Raw genomic sequence first — 11,445 nt, 5'->3', positions numbered from 1 at the left:
TCCTTGTAGAGAAGAATCCTCCCAAGTGATCTGATAAAGTCCAGAAAGCTTTCCTGGATACCCTTACTCATTCAGAGATGCTTACTATTCTCTCAACATTTGTGATACCCCTCCTCTAGCTGCCTAGCTCACTCCTAGCGGGATGTGGTTTAGTCCCCTGGGGATACTCTGAGGAGTGTGCCTCTTGGAGGTCAGCAGTGTCCCCCAGTGCCCAGGGTTATAGGTTCACTGTGCTGCTGTGTGAAGAATGTCTTGCTAGCCACTTTACTGCGAAATCTTCTTAACTCCAGCCAAGTTAATGTAAAAATGCAAATAAAATTATGCACACCACGCAGAGTACCAGACATAGTTACAGAGGCTTGAGTGAAGAAACGAAGGAAAAATCTCTTCCCTTGCAGCTGAATTATATCAGAAGTGGTCACCCTCTCCTGCCAGTAGACTAACTTGTAATTTTTCCTAACACACAGTTTTGTCAGGGAATTTCTGTTTGACTCATTAGGAAGAACCTTCTCCTTGTGGAGCACTCTGGATTTTAGAGCCAGTATTGCCTTTTGCAGACTTTTAGGGAGTGAGGCAAATTGAGACAGACAAAATCTTTCTTCACAAAGCTTGGTCACACCTTCCCACTCATGAAATGATTCAACTGTTCCTCTCAACTGAAATGGCTCTGCTTTATTCACAAAGTGACTCCCTCTTTGTAATCCAAGTGTTCCTTTCTGCATTTGTTTGGTTATTTAACAGCACTTTCATGTCAGCAAGTGAAAATTCCTCTTTCTGGTGACTCGGTCTGTATGCGCCCTTACAAAATGTCTTCTCTGCTGAGCCATTTTCAAACCACGCTGTGATAACAACAGATCTGGAGTGAACCTCACCAACACCTCCCAATTAGGGCTGCTGTACGCAACAGCTGCTCCAAGGCTCTTCTATCTCTTGAAATGCACACTTTTTTTTCCCTTTTGGAGGGCTCACTCCTTCCAAAAAGACAGTGAGATACCCGTAATGAGGGACTCTAATGGTAACTTTCCAAGGAGTTCAGAATCAGACAATCAAACACTAGTCAGTGTTAAAACGAAACTCTCTTTGGCATCTTCCATTTGTGCCTCTTGTCACCTGTGCATAACCCAATGGGCTTTAATTACTTGGGTTTTTTATTTTCTTGTGAAAGATGTGATTTTCAGGTGAAACTGAAGATAATGTGTTTCTTTGGAAACAGGACAATTTTAGCTGTAAGTGGAGCCATGCATTTATCCTGAAACATGTCATATTTAATGGCCTATGGCTCACAGCTAATTCCTGTTCCTTTTCACAAACCCTCACACCCCAGTTTTGAACAGGAGTAGACTTCACAGTGCACCGAGTAGTTATCATGAAGCAGAAGGTTACTAAAGAGGTGATCTGAAATACTGGAGCATGCCCTTTATAAAGCTCTGTGGTGTGCCTGGGATCTTTACATTCTCACAGCTGCTGTTCAGCACACTATGGCCTACCAGATGCTGTGGAGAATTTTGGTATAGGTAATTTGAAAATGGAAATTATTTCCAGTTCATAAATTCTGGTGGGTTTTTTATCTACTTCTGTGCCATTTTCCTCAGACAAAGGATAGAACAGTGTTCCATACAGATGCAGTGGGCAGAAATTACATCAAAGCTGAATGGAATGAGAAGCAAATTACATCAAAGCTGAAAGAAATGAGAAGCAAAAGTTCACAAATATCATTAGGCACCAGAAGCTGAAGGGGAAGAAAAAACCAATTCCCCATAACAAGAACTAAACAGGAAGCATGAGGGCATGAAAATGTGCAGGTGCTCTACCTTCCACTACCAGCCAACCTAGTCAACTCAGTACTGACACGCAGCGTGCTCCTGGAAAAGGTCACAATCAGGGAACGGCTGTTCTGCACTAAAGGTAAACTTGAAAAATCCTAATAATCCAGAGTTTCTGCAGAGGAGGTTCAAAGGAATGAGGAGTGAGCAGACCTAGGCACTATACGTTCAGCCACGAGAGAAAGTTCCTTCAACAACACCCTTTGCCAGCACTGACTCATCTGGAGCTCTGGGAGAAAAAGCAACCTTTGCATTTGTCTGACCAACCTGGACAAGAGAGGTAATTGTCAGGGGAAAGGGTGCCACTGCCCTTAGAGCTGATGGGAGAACTTAGAGAAGGAGGCTGGTTTTGAGTGCAAACTATGAAGTGGGGGAAAGAATTACGGTTAAAAGTTTTGACTCTCCTGATTAAAAGATATGGGCATTTTCAGCCCAGCAGGACATCTTGGGAGGAAAAAGATTTCATGAAGACTCTGATTTCCTTTTCTCTGTTACAAAAGGTCAGCAAGAGATACCTGCCCAACTACAGGTCAGGCCTAGTTTAACACACCTGGACATCTACCACTTCATGATTGTCCCACTCAGAAAAAGAAAGAGAAAGAAAAAAATGGAGCAGAGCAATCGAGTTTTACCACATTAAATTCTTATCCCTCACCTCTTCCCTTCCCTACTTTTTCTGTTCCATGATAACAGCAAAGATCTTTACATTCTCATAGCTGCTGTTCAGGACATTGTGACCTGCAACATCCCATTGGAAGTTTTGGTATAGATCATTTAAAAATAGAAATTAGAGATTACGATGAAGAAGAGATATTCCTAGTCTGTAAATTCCAGAGGATTTTTTACATTCCCCTTTTTAAAATCTACTTCTGTGCTACTTTCCCCAGACATAATGATAGAACTGTCTTCCGTATAGATGCAGACCCAACCTCAGGGAAAAGCCCAGTCAGTCTTGGGCTGGGGAGAGCAGGGCAGGCAGCAGGAAGGTCTGAACAGAAGTTTTGTTTCTCCAGCACGAGCCTTATGACAAGAAGTCACCAACACTACAACTCCGCTCTTCTGTTTTCCCAGGGAAGCTGGCAAACTAGTTCACTCATTGACTTGTTTTTCCCTTTCAAAATGTTGCAAAGGTTTGGAAATTGTAGAGCACACAAAGCCTCGTCCCGTATTTCAGAACTCAGTGCACTGTCTATATTCCAGGTTGTACTTTGGTTGTGTTGGTGGCTTCTCCTTTTTTTGAAAAATGGCAGTCCCAGAAAATCTATGGTCATTCAGTGCAATATTTACTCCTCTATCAAATAAAACATGAGCTGATACTGTAGTGATTACTGCAGTGATTGCTGGGTGAAGTTGCACATACAAGATGTGCAAGTAACAAAAGTGGTGAAAGAAAGGGCAAGTTAAGCACGCGGGCATGCAAAGAGGCAGGGCCTCCTCCCAGATACAGAAGAAGGATGAGTGTCAAGGCAAGGGCAATCCAAATAAGCACCACAGCAAGCAGGAAGCACACCGCCTCCTTCCCCCGCCCCATCACGTTTAGAAGGAGAGGGCAAGAGTGCAAAGACTGGCATGAGCAAGAAGAACCCGAGAAGAAAAAAACACATAACATACAGTTTGGTCCCGACTTTTCTCACTGCGGATCCCTCCAGCCTGTTCACCATGACCTCCACACAAGGAACCACCACGGAGTCTGGCCAGACGGACTCACTATCAGGCATCAGTTCCATAGTACTGTATGCCCACAGCTAATTTAGAACAGGATTGTGTCAGACTAATATACATAGAATAGGATTGGATCAGACTTTTGCAGAAGTACAGGTATTGAGTAATGTTGTGTAAGAACTGACCAAATGTGTTGTTAATGAAGGAATTCAATGCAGTTTAAAAGTGGCCAGATTTGCCAGTCTTCTAAGCATGGCCGTCAAATCAGTCCCTGATTCCCTGAGATACATAAATGCATACAGATGATACAGATGTAGGTAGACATGTAGGTATAGAGACGTTGACCACTACCCTCTGGCTGCGACCTTCCAATCAATTCCTTCTCCACCGAATGGTCCACTCATGAAATGCGTATCTCCCCAATTTAGAGAGACAGGTGTTGTGGGGGACTGTGTCGAAGGCTTTACAGAAGTCCAGATAGACGACATGCGTTGCTTTTCCCTTGTCCGCTGACGCAGTCACTCCATCATAGAAAGTCACTAGGTTGGTCAGGCAGGACTTGCCCTTGGTGAAGCCATGCTGGCTGTCCCGAATCACCTCCCTGTCCCTCACGTGCCTTAGCACAGCTTCTTGGAGGATCTGTTCCACGATCTTCCCAGGCACAGAGGTGAGGCTGCTGCGTCCCTACTTCCCAGGGTCCTCCTTTCTACCATTTTGAAGAATGGGCACAATGCTTCCCTTCTTCCAGTCACCAGGGACTTCATCTGACTGCCGTGACCTTTCAAATATGATGGAGAATGGCTTGGCAGCTACATCAGCCAATTCCCTCAGGACTCTGGGATGCATCTTGTCAGGTCCCATATGTGGATCCTTACTGCATTCTTTAGCTCCCATGTAACACATTTCTTTGTGCAGAGAACAAAGGATAAATTTGCTAATGTTTCTGAGAAGACTTTCTTTGCTTGTCTCGTTAGCCCTGCGCCTGGGTTACAGCAGCAGCAGTTGTGTGTTGAGGGAACCTCTGATGGCTTTGGAACAGGACACCACCTCTGTACTGGGCACCAAGCAAAGCGACCCCATGCTGTACTAGCTGGGTGTAGCTGCAGCCGGCGTAGCAATGAAGAACGAGCAAGAACAGTGAAAATATGGTAACACTAAAGCCCCGATTGCTGATGTTCAAGAGGAAAATGTTTTAAAACGCTCACAACAGGGTGAAAAAAAAAAAAAAAAAATCAGGCGGCAGCCGCTCCAGGGCACAGGCGGGCCGGGGCGGTATTGGCAGTCCCCACTCAGGCTCCTCCCATGGGCGCTGGGCCCCGGCGGCTGCGGCGGGCGGGGCAGGTGGTGGTGACTGGCGTTCCGCTCGTGGTCGGGGCTGGAGGAGAGCTGCTGAGGAACTGCAGACGAAGGTGGTGCTGGGCCGGGGGAAGTGGCTGCTGGCACTTCCTTCTGCTTCGAAGCACAGGTGGGACACCCGCTGTGCCTGGGTCTTGTGCTCGGTTGTGCGGAGTGGAGCGCGGAACGTGGTCAGGTACGATGGTTCGACAGGAGCTTTAGCTGCTGGCGTTCGCAACGCCATGAAACAGGTTATGTTTTCCGTGGGGAAAATAAGAATGAATAAATAAATAAAATACAATAAAATAGAACTGAAAATTTAAATTCAATTAAATTAAATCAAAGCAATAAAATAATAAAATATTGTTTCCATTTCTCTCCTTGAAAGATTCATCCTGCAAGGCACTAGTGGAGTTGTCAGTGTGCAGACAATTGATTTTTGTGTAGCCGTATTCACAATTCCACTCGCTTGCCTTATGTGAGTGGGTAAGTTTGGTATAGACATAAATGGAATGAAAAACTGGCCCAAGGACAACTAAATACAAAAATGAGAAAACACTTTAAAATACCAGGTAATGTTTTAAGTCTTCCATTGAGTGACCTTAGGCTTCAGAAAAGATTGGCAGCATAGACTGATGCCGTGAAAAGCCGGAATTGAAGACTCAATAGTCGGCAGACTATTAAGCAGGTATTCTTTATTGCGGCGCCAGGCACACGGGGGATCTCTCCTCCAAACGTGTGCACCGAAGAGACACAGTTACTAGGTATTTATGCTATGTTAACATACATATTCATTACATTTCCAAGAAATGTTTATCATAGTAATGGTTTTTCCGAGAACTCATTAATATATGGTAATGTCCGTCGCACATGTTTGTTTGGCGTCTCTCGGCAGGGTCTTCGGATTATCCTGCAGCCTCCTTATCTCTGTAGTTTGCATCCCTGTTCTCCCAAGGCCCAGGCGCCTAACGGGATTATTCAGGAGTCCCTTGTCTTGCAACTGTCCCGTCCCAATTATTCACAAAGAACCAAGACTTGTTTTGGTTGTGCAATGATTCTGACCACCGGAAGTGATAACATCCCCTACATGATACATTTGTTACATTTACAGTTATCAGATACAACCATCAGGAGTTTGTTTTACTTTACGTTCACGGACCCACACGCAGAACTTTCTAAGGCACGTGTAATTTATTTTAGCCAGAAAAGTCCTGTTGTTGGGCTACGTTCACCCATCTACGGGAATGGTTACAGCTGCAACAACAAGTCTGTGCTTTGCACACCGTTGCAAGGAGAAACAAGCTGAAGCGTAGGCAACAGGTCTTCAAAGCTTCATTTCGTAGAATCACAGAATGGTAGGGGTTGGAAGGGACCTCTGCGGGTCATCTAGTCCAACCCCCCTGCCGAAGCAGGGTCACCTACAGCAGGCTGCACAGGACCTTGTCCAGGCGGGTCTTGAATATCTCCAGAGCAGGAGACTCCACTCGGAGGCAAGACTGTGTGATGGACGAGTCTCCCACCGCTGTTCTGCATGGCAGCAGCGACTGCTGGCTTCCTGCACCTCCGTCAGGTGCCTGCAGTTCTCTCAGGGGACAGGGTGCTTTTCCAGGCTCACAGCTGCCAGGGGCAGGAACCGGAGGAGCCGTTCTCAGGGCCTGCCTCGCTGTGAAGAGATTCACACCGTGGGTGACTGGTTTGCTGCTCAGAGTGTTCGACACGCGTTTTGCTGTCTCTGAAGATATTTTTTTCTGATTTGACTGGCCTGTTGTGCTCTAGCCAAACAAGAAATCAGTCTTTATGTCTGGAGGAAAGCGTCTGGTCCAGCAGTCTGCAGACACGCCAGTGCAGCTACTTCTGCATTCCTGTTTCCCCTGTGTACCTGTCGGTAATGTGGAACTCATATATGCAACAGTCTCTTCCAGACTGGGAGATCCTTTGTGCTGCTTTGCTCTGTGCGCTTAACAATTGCTTTCCCTGGGGTTTTTTTTCTTTTTTTTTAATGTATGATCTTTTGTTCCACAAAAAGTCTTAGACTTGCATTTTGACAGTCTTGGAAATGAAGATTTTACTGGTTTCTTCCAAGTCACCTTCCTGGGTGCACTGTGGAAACAAACAGGATGCTGGCCTCCAGGCATGCAGAATGAGTCTTTGGAGCACTCTGCCACAAACTATACAAATACAGATTTTAATTAGCGTTAAAAGGTCTAGATTAACTAAATCCAGGATTCCCTAGGTAAGTCTCCTCATGCTTCTATTATCAGGCCAAGAGACAAAACAGCAGTAGATGGTGGATCCATTTATGTAGCAACAGCATTTTTCACTATACTTTTGTGGAATTAAAATTAATCAAGGCTTGCTAATTTAAATGTGAAAACATTTGGAAATCCAAGAATAAAAATTGTTTGAGCAATCCTAATTCCACCTGCACCCTCATACACACACTCTACATCTAATGAGCCTGTGTGGTCTTTAATTACACTTTCAGGTACCATTTTAACCTGGGCTCCATGATAGTAAGGAATGCACAAAACTAGTATGTCTGCCTATTTTATGAAAATCTGTGACTGAAAAGAAAGAACCTGGCCAGGGATCCCAGCTGCTTGGTTTCCTTGCCCTCTAATTCCACGCTGCTGGCCCCATTATCCCAGCACCGCAGCAGCCAGGTGGCAATGTGCTCGCCTGGGTGGCGGCTGAAATCTTTCCGCATGTCTCGCAGCTCGCCCAGGGACAGGGACCGGGTGATAATCTCTGTCTCTATCTCCCGCGATGACCCTGGCTCATCGTCATCCCTCCCGGAGCGATCTGCTCTCTTTGCGTCTTTCTTTAGTTTTACGGAGGCGACTGCTATGGGCACAGGGTGGTCTTTGGGCTCAGCTGCGATGCCTGCGGCTGGAGCTGGGGCTGGAGCAGCTGCCGTGCCCGCTGGGGAAGCCGGGACAACGCCAGTGGCTGCAGCAGCCATGGTGCCGGTCGGGGGGGCTGGGACTGCCTGCTGGGCTGGAGGGGCTGCAGGGCCGGCTGGGGGGGCAGCGCCAGCCGCAGTGCCTGCCACTTCGTTTCCCCCCCCTTCCCCTTTAGGGCACTGAATCAGGTTGAACAGGGCTCGGTAGGTGTGGGCCAGACCCCAGCACATTGCGGTGATCTGTGTCTCTCTGGAGTTCCCAGGGTGGCAGCACACTTTTTGCAGATATTTTACTAGTTTGTCCGGATCCTGCACTTGTTCAGGGGTGAGTTTAAAGCACACCGGTGGTGCCCACTGCTCTAGACACCTGCCCATGCTGTCCCTCACACCCAGCCACTCACAGCTATCCAGCCCCGGGGCAGGTCTCTGCACGATGTTCTTAACGACTTGTTTAACCCTAAACAAAACCTGCAACCCATTCAGGAGGCAGGACGATAGAAACCCGCTGGCCTGAGCATCCCACGGGTACTCGAAATTCTCAAAAGCTGTTAGGACCAGCCTGAAGGAGAGGGGGGGCGAAAGAGTGGGGTAAGGTATCCCCTCCGGTTTTCCCCACAGATTGGGTTTGATTATTAACAAATTCTAAGACATAGGATCTGAGGTACGGAAATGACTGCAGTGCCGCATGCAAATAGAAGCCTAATTTCATGCACAGTGATGTTATCATGTCATAAGTCGATATCGTACAGTAGAGCAAAATCATCATCCTGGTCCTTTTCTCAGTGATGATGAACAGCATGGCAATGAACACATAGTGCAAGTACGGATTTACATAGCAGAGCCACTTGATCAAAGTCAGAAACATTTTTTACCGGCGACTATTTAACTAACACAGAAAATGCGTATAACAAAATTTAACAAAATCTAAGAAAGCAGTTTTAACACCCGCTGCTCAGCCCTGCCGTTATCCCCACCCCACGCTTGGGCACCAAATTTAATGTTCTGGTTTGGCTGCAGCCAGCAACAAAAGCGGCACGCGGCCGCTCCTCCCCCCGCCGGGGTGTGGAGGAGAATGGAAAGAAAGAGGCAGAAACCTGTGGGTCGGGATAAGGGCAGTTTAACAGAACAGCAAACAAAGGGAACAGGAACAACAACGATACAGATGAGGAGAAAGCACAACACAAACCGCACAACCCACAGAGCCGTTCTCCCACACCACCGCCGTGCGCTCCTGAGCCTCGAACGAGTTCCCTCCACCCTGCTCCCCGCCTCCGGAACCCAGCATGATGGCACATGGTACGGAATACCCTGCTCTGTTTGGCCAGGTGGGGTCAGCCCACCCAGCCGTGCCCCTTCCTGAATTCCAGTGAAAATTAACCCTGTCCTGGCCGAACCCAGGACAGCCTTCTTTACCTTAATCTTCACCAGCACGGTCTCCTAGGCCTCAAGGCCTGAGATTCACGGAGGGGACGGATGACCATTAGTGGATGACTCAGGGGTTGCTGGAGAGAACTTGAGTCATACAAGCCTATGGAACCAGAAGGGCTGGGTCCACGCATGCTGAGAGAGCTGACTGGTGCCACAGCAAGGCCTTTTTCGACCATCTTGGAGAGGCCATGGATACCCCTGCCAACTGGAGAAATGTTCTACCGGTATTCAAAAAGCACTCAAAAGACACCCCAGACAACTGCAGGTTGTCCAGTCTCACATCAATCCCTGGAAAAAACATGAACCAAGTTCTCTTGGATCATATTTCTGGACACATGGAAGAGACATAGGCAATTGGGAATAAAGATCATGGGATCACTGAGGATAAATCATACCTGGTGAACCTGCCTGATTGCCTTTTTTTGAGAAAAGAATGGGATTTGGGGTGGAGGGCGGTGGGGGTGGGGCAGAGAGCAGAGGGTGTTGTTTACCATGAGTTTAGAAACATTTTCAACACTGTCTCCCACAGTGTTCTTGTATCTAAGTTAGGACATTATGGTCTGGATGGGTAGCCAGTTGGATGGGTAACATACTGGTTGGATTGGGTCAGAGAGTTGTGGTTAATGAGTTGTACTCTGTCTGAAGGCTATACCATGGCATCTATCCTAGGACTGGTCCAGTAGTAGAACAGGTTGCCCAGAGAGGTTGTGCAACCTCCATCGTTGGAGGTTTTCAAGATCAGATTGAGCCCTAAGCAAACTGGTCTGACTTCATTGCTGACCCTGCTTGGAACCAGGAGGTTGGACTAGAGACCTCCTGAGGTCTCTTCCAACCTGAATGATCCTGTAATTCCTACCACTAGTGCTCAGTGCTGGAAAGCTGCTTTGAATGCAGAATCCTCTCCCAATACCAAGTTTTTCCACACCCATTTTACAACCACGGTACAGAGACTTCAAAACCTGCTTTCACATACCTACTGTCCCAGTGTTTCCCTCCCTGACAGAAAAGAAAAATGGTTTTTGGGGTTTTGTGTTTGTTTTGGTTTTTTTTTTCAGGGACTGTTCCATGTACAAGTTTTGTAGCTGAGTCTGTGCAGTGTATATCACATACGCTCACACATCAGAGACCACAGGTACCTCAATACAAGTGCCTACAAAATAAGAAACTGCTTAACTGAGAAGCACCTATGACACCTGGCTTAAGCTGCTATTCCTGAAAACAAAAGCTAGGATGAAAAGAGGGTATAGGATGTGCTGGGGTGTGGGGAAGAGAAAGTGACACTGGAGAGAAAGGGACTGATGGAGATCTGTCAGGCAGAAGTGGAGCACCAGGAAAGACTGAGGAGGTGTATGGCAGATGGGGCCATTCTCCTTCGTTCAGCACTAGTCCTACCACTGTCCTTGGTGTGCAGCCAGTAACAAGTGGCACCACTTGTTCATGGGACACCTGGTATGGAGCAGACTAATGAAGTTGCACAGAGCTTCTCTGAGCACTCTTAGCTCCCTGCAGCCCCAGACTAGTCCTCGCAGGGTACGTACAACAAGGCAAATACAGCTAGGAGAAGTAGGGGGGGAGGGAACTGAATTTCCTCACAGATGTGACTTACACAGATTCCTCTGGTTATTCTGGTCCAAATGGCAAAGCAGTTCTTTCCCACTGCAGTTGTATTTTTCCCTTTCTGTGGCCTTGCTTGACGCATACTTTCTGACGTCTGCACCCAAGGTGACAGAGCTCTCATAGATGGCATCTCCTGCACTGTCCAGCTACAGCTCACTCCTGGACCATATTTCAAGTAGAGAACAGCATACCATATTATCTTCACACGAAAAATAATTCAGAAAGGAGCTAAACAGGGCAGCCTTGATTCTGAACTGTGCTACAAATATGTGCAGTTTGAGCTTTTCATGTATTTTGCTAACAAAATGAAGGGCACAGAGCAGAAGTAGTAAAGGTGTTTCACATAGGATCCTGGTTTCTGCCAGCATTATTCAGATCTCTTTGACGACAACACAGATTTTTGAGCTGAGAAAGGAATGGACACGGTGGACTGATTACGTGGGCAGAGCCTCAGAGAAGTTCATTCTCACACAGGGCTTGCCTGCTGACAGAAGAGACGGAGGAGAGGAGGGAATGATGGCTCTCCTAGTGAGCACTGACCTCTGGGTCCCATACAACCTGGGCCTCTCCCCCTTCTTCCTCCCTCCCTCTCTCTCTCCACTCCCTATCCCCTGGCCTTGCCAGCATGGAAAATTCCAAGCTAAATTGTTCATGAGAGAATACTTGAATGCAGGATAA

The sequence above is a fragment of the Opisthocomus hoazin genome, chromosome Z (assembly GCF_030867145.1).
Source record: "Opisthocomus hoazin isolate bOpiHoa1 chromosome Z, bOpiHoa1.hap1, whole genome shotgun sequence".
Taxonomy (NCBI): domain Eukaryota; kingdom Metazoa; phylum Chordata; class Aves; order Opisthocomiformes; family Opisthocomidae; genus Opisthocomus; species Opisthocomus hoazin.
The sequence above is the reverse complement of the archived record's forward strand: the minus strand, read 5'-3'. Positions refer to the sequence as shown.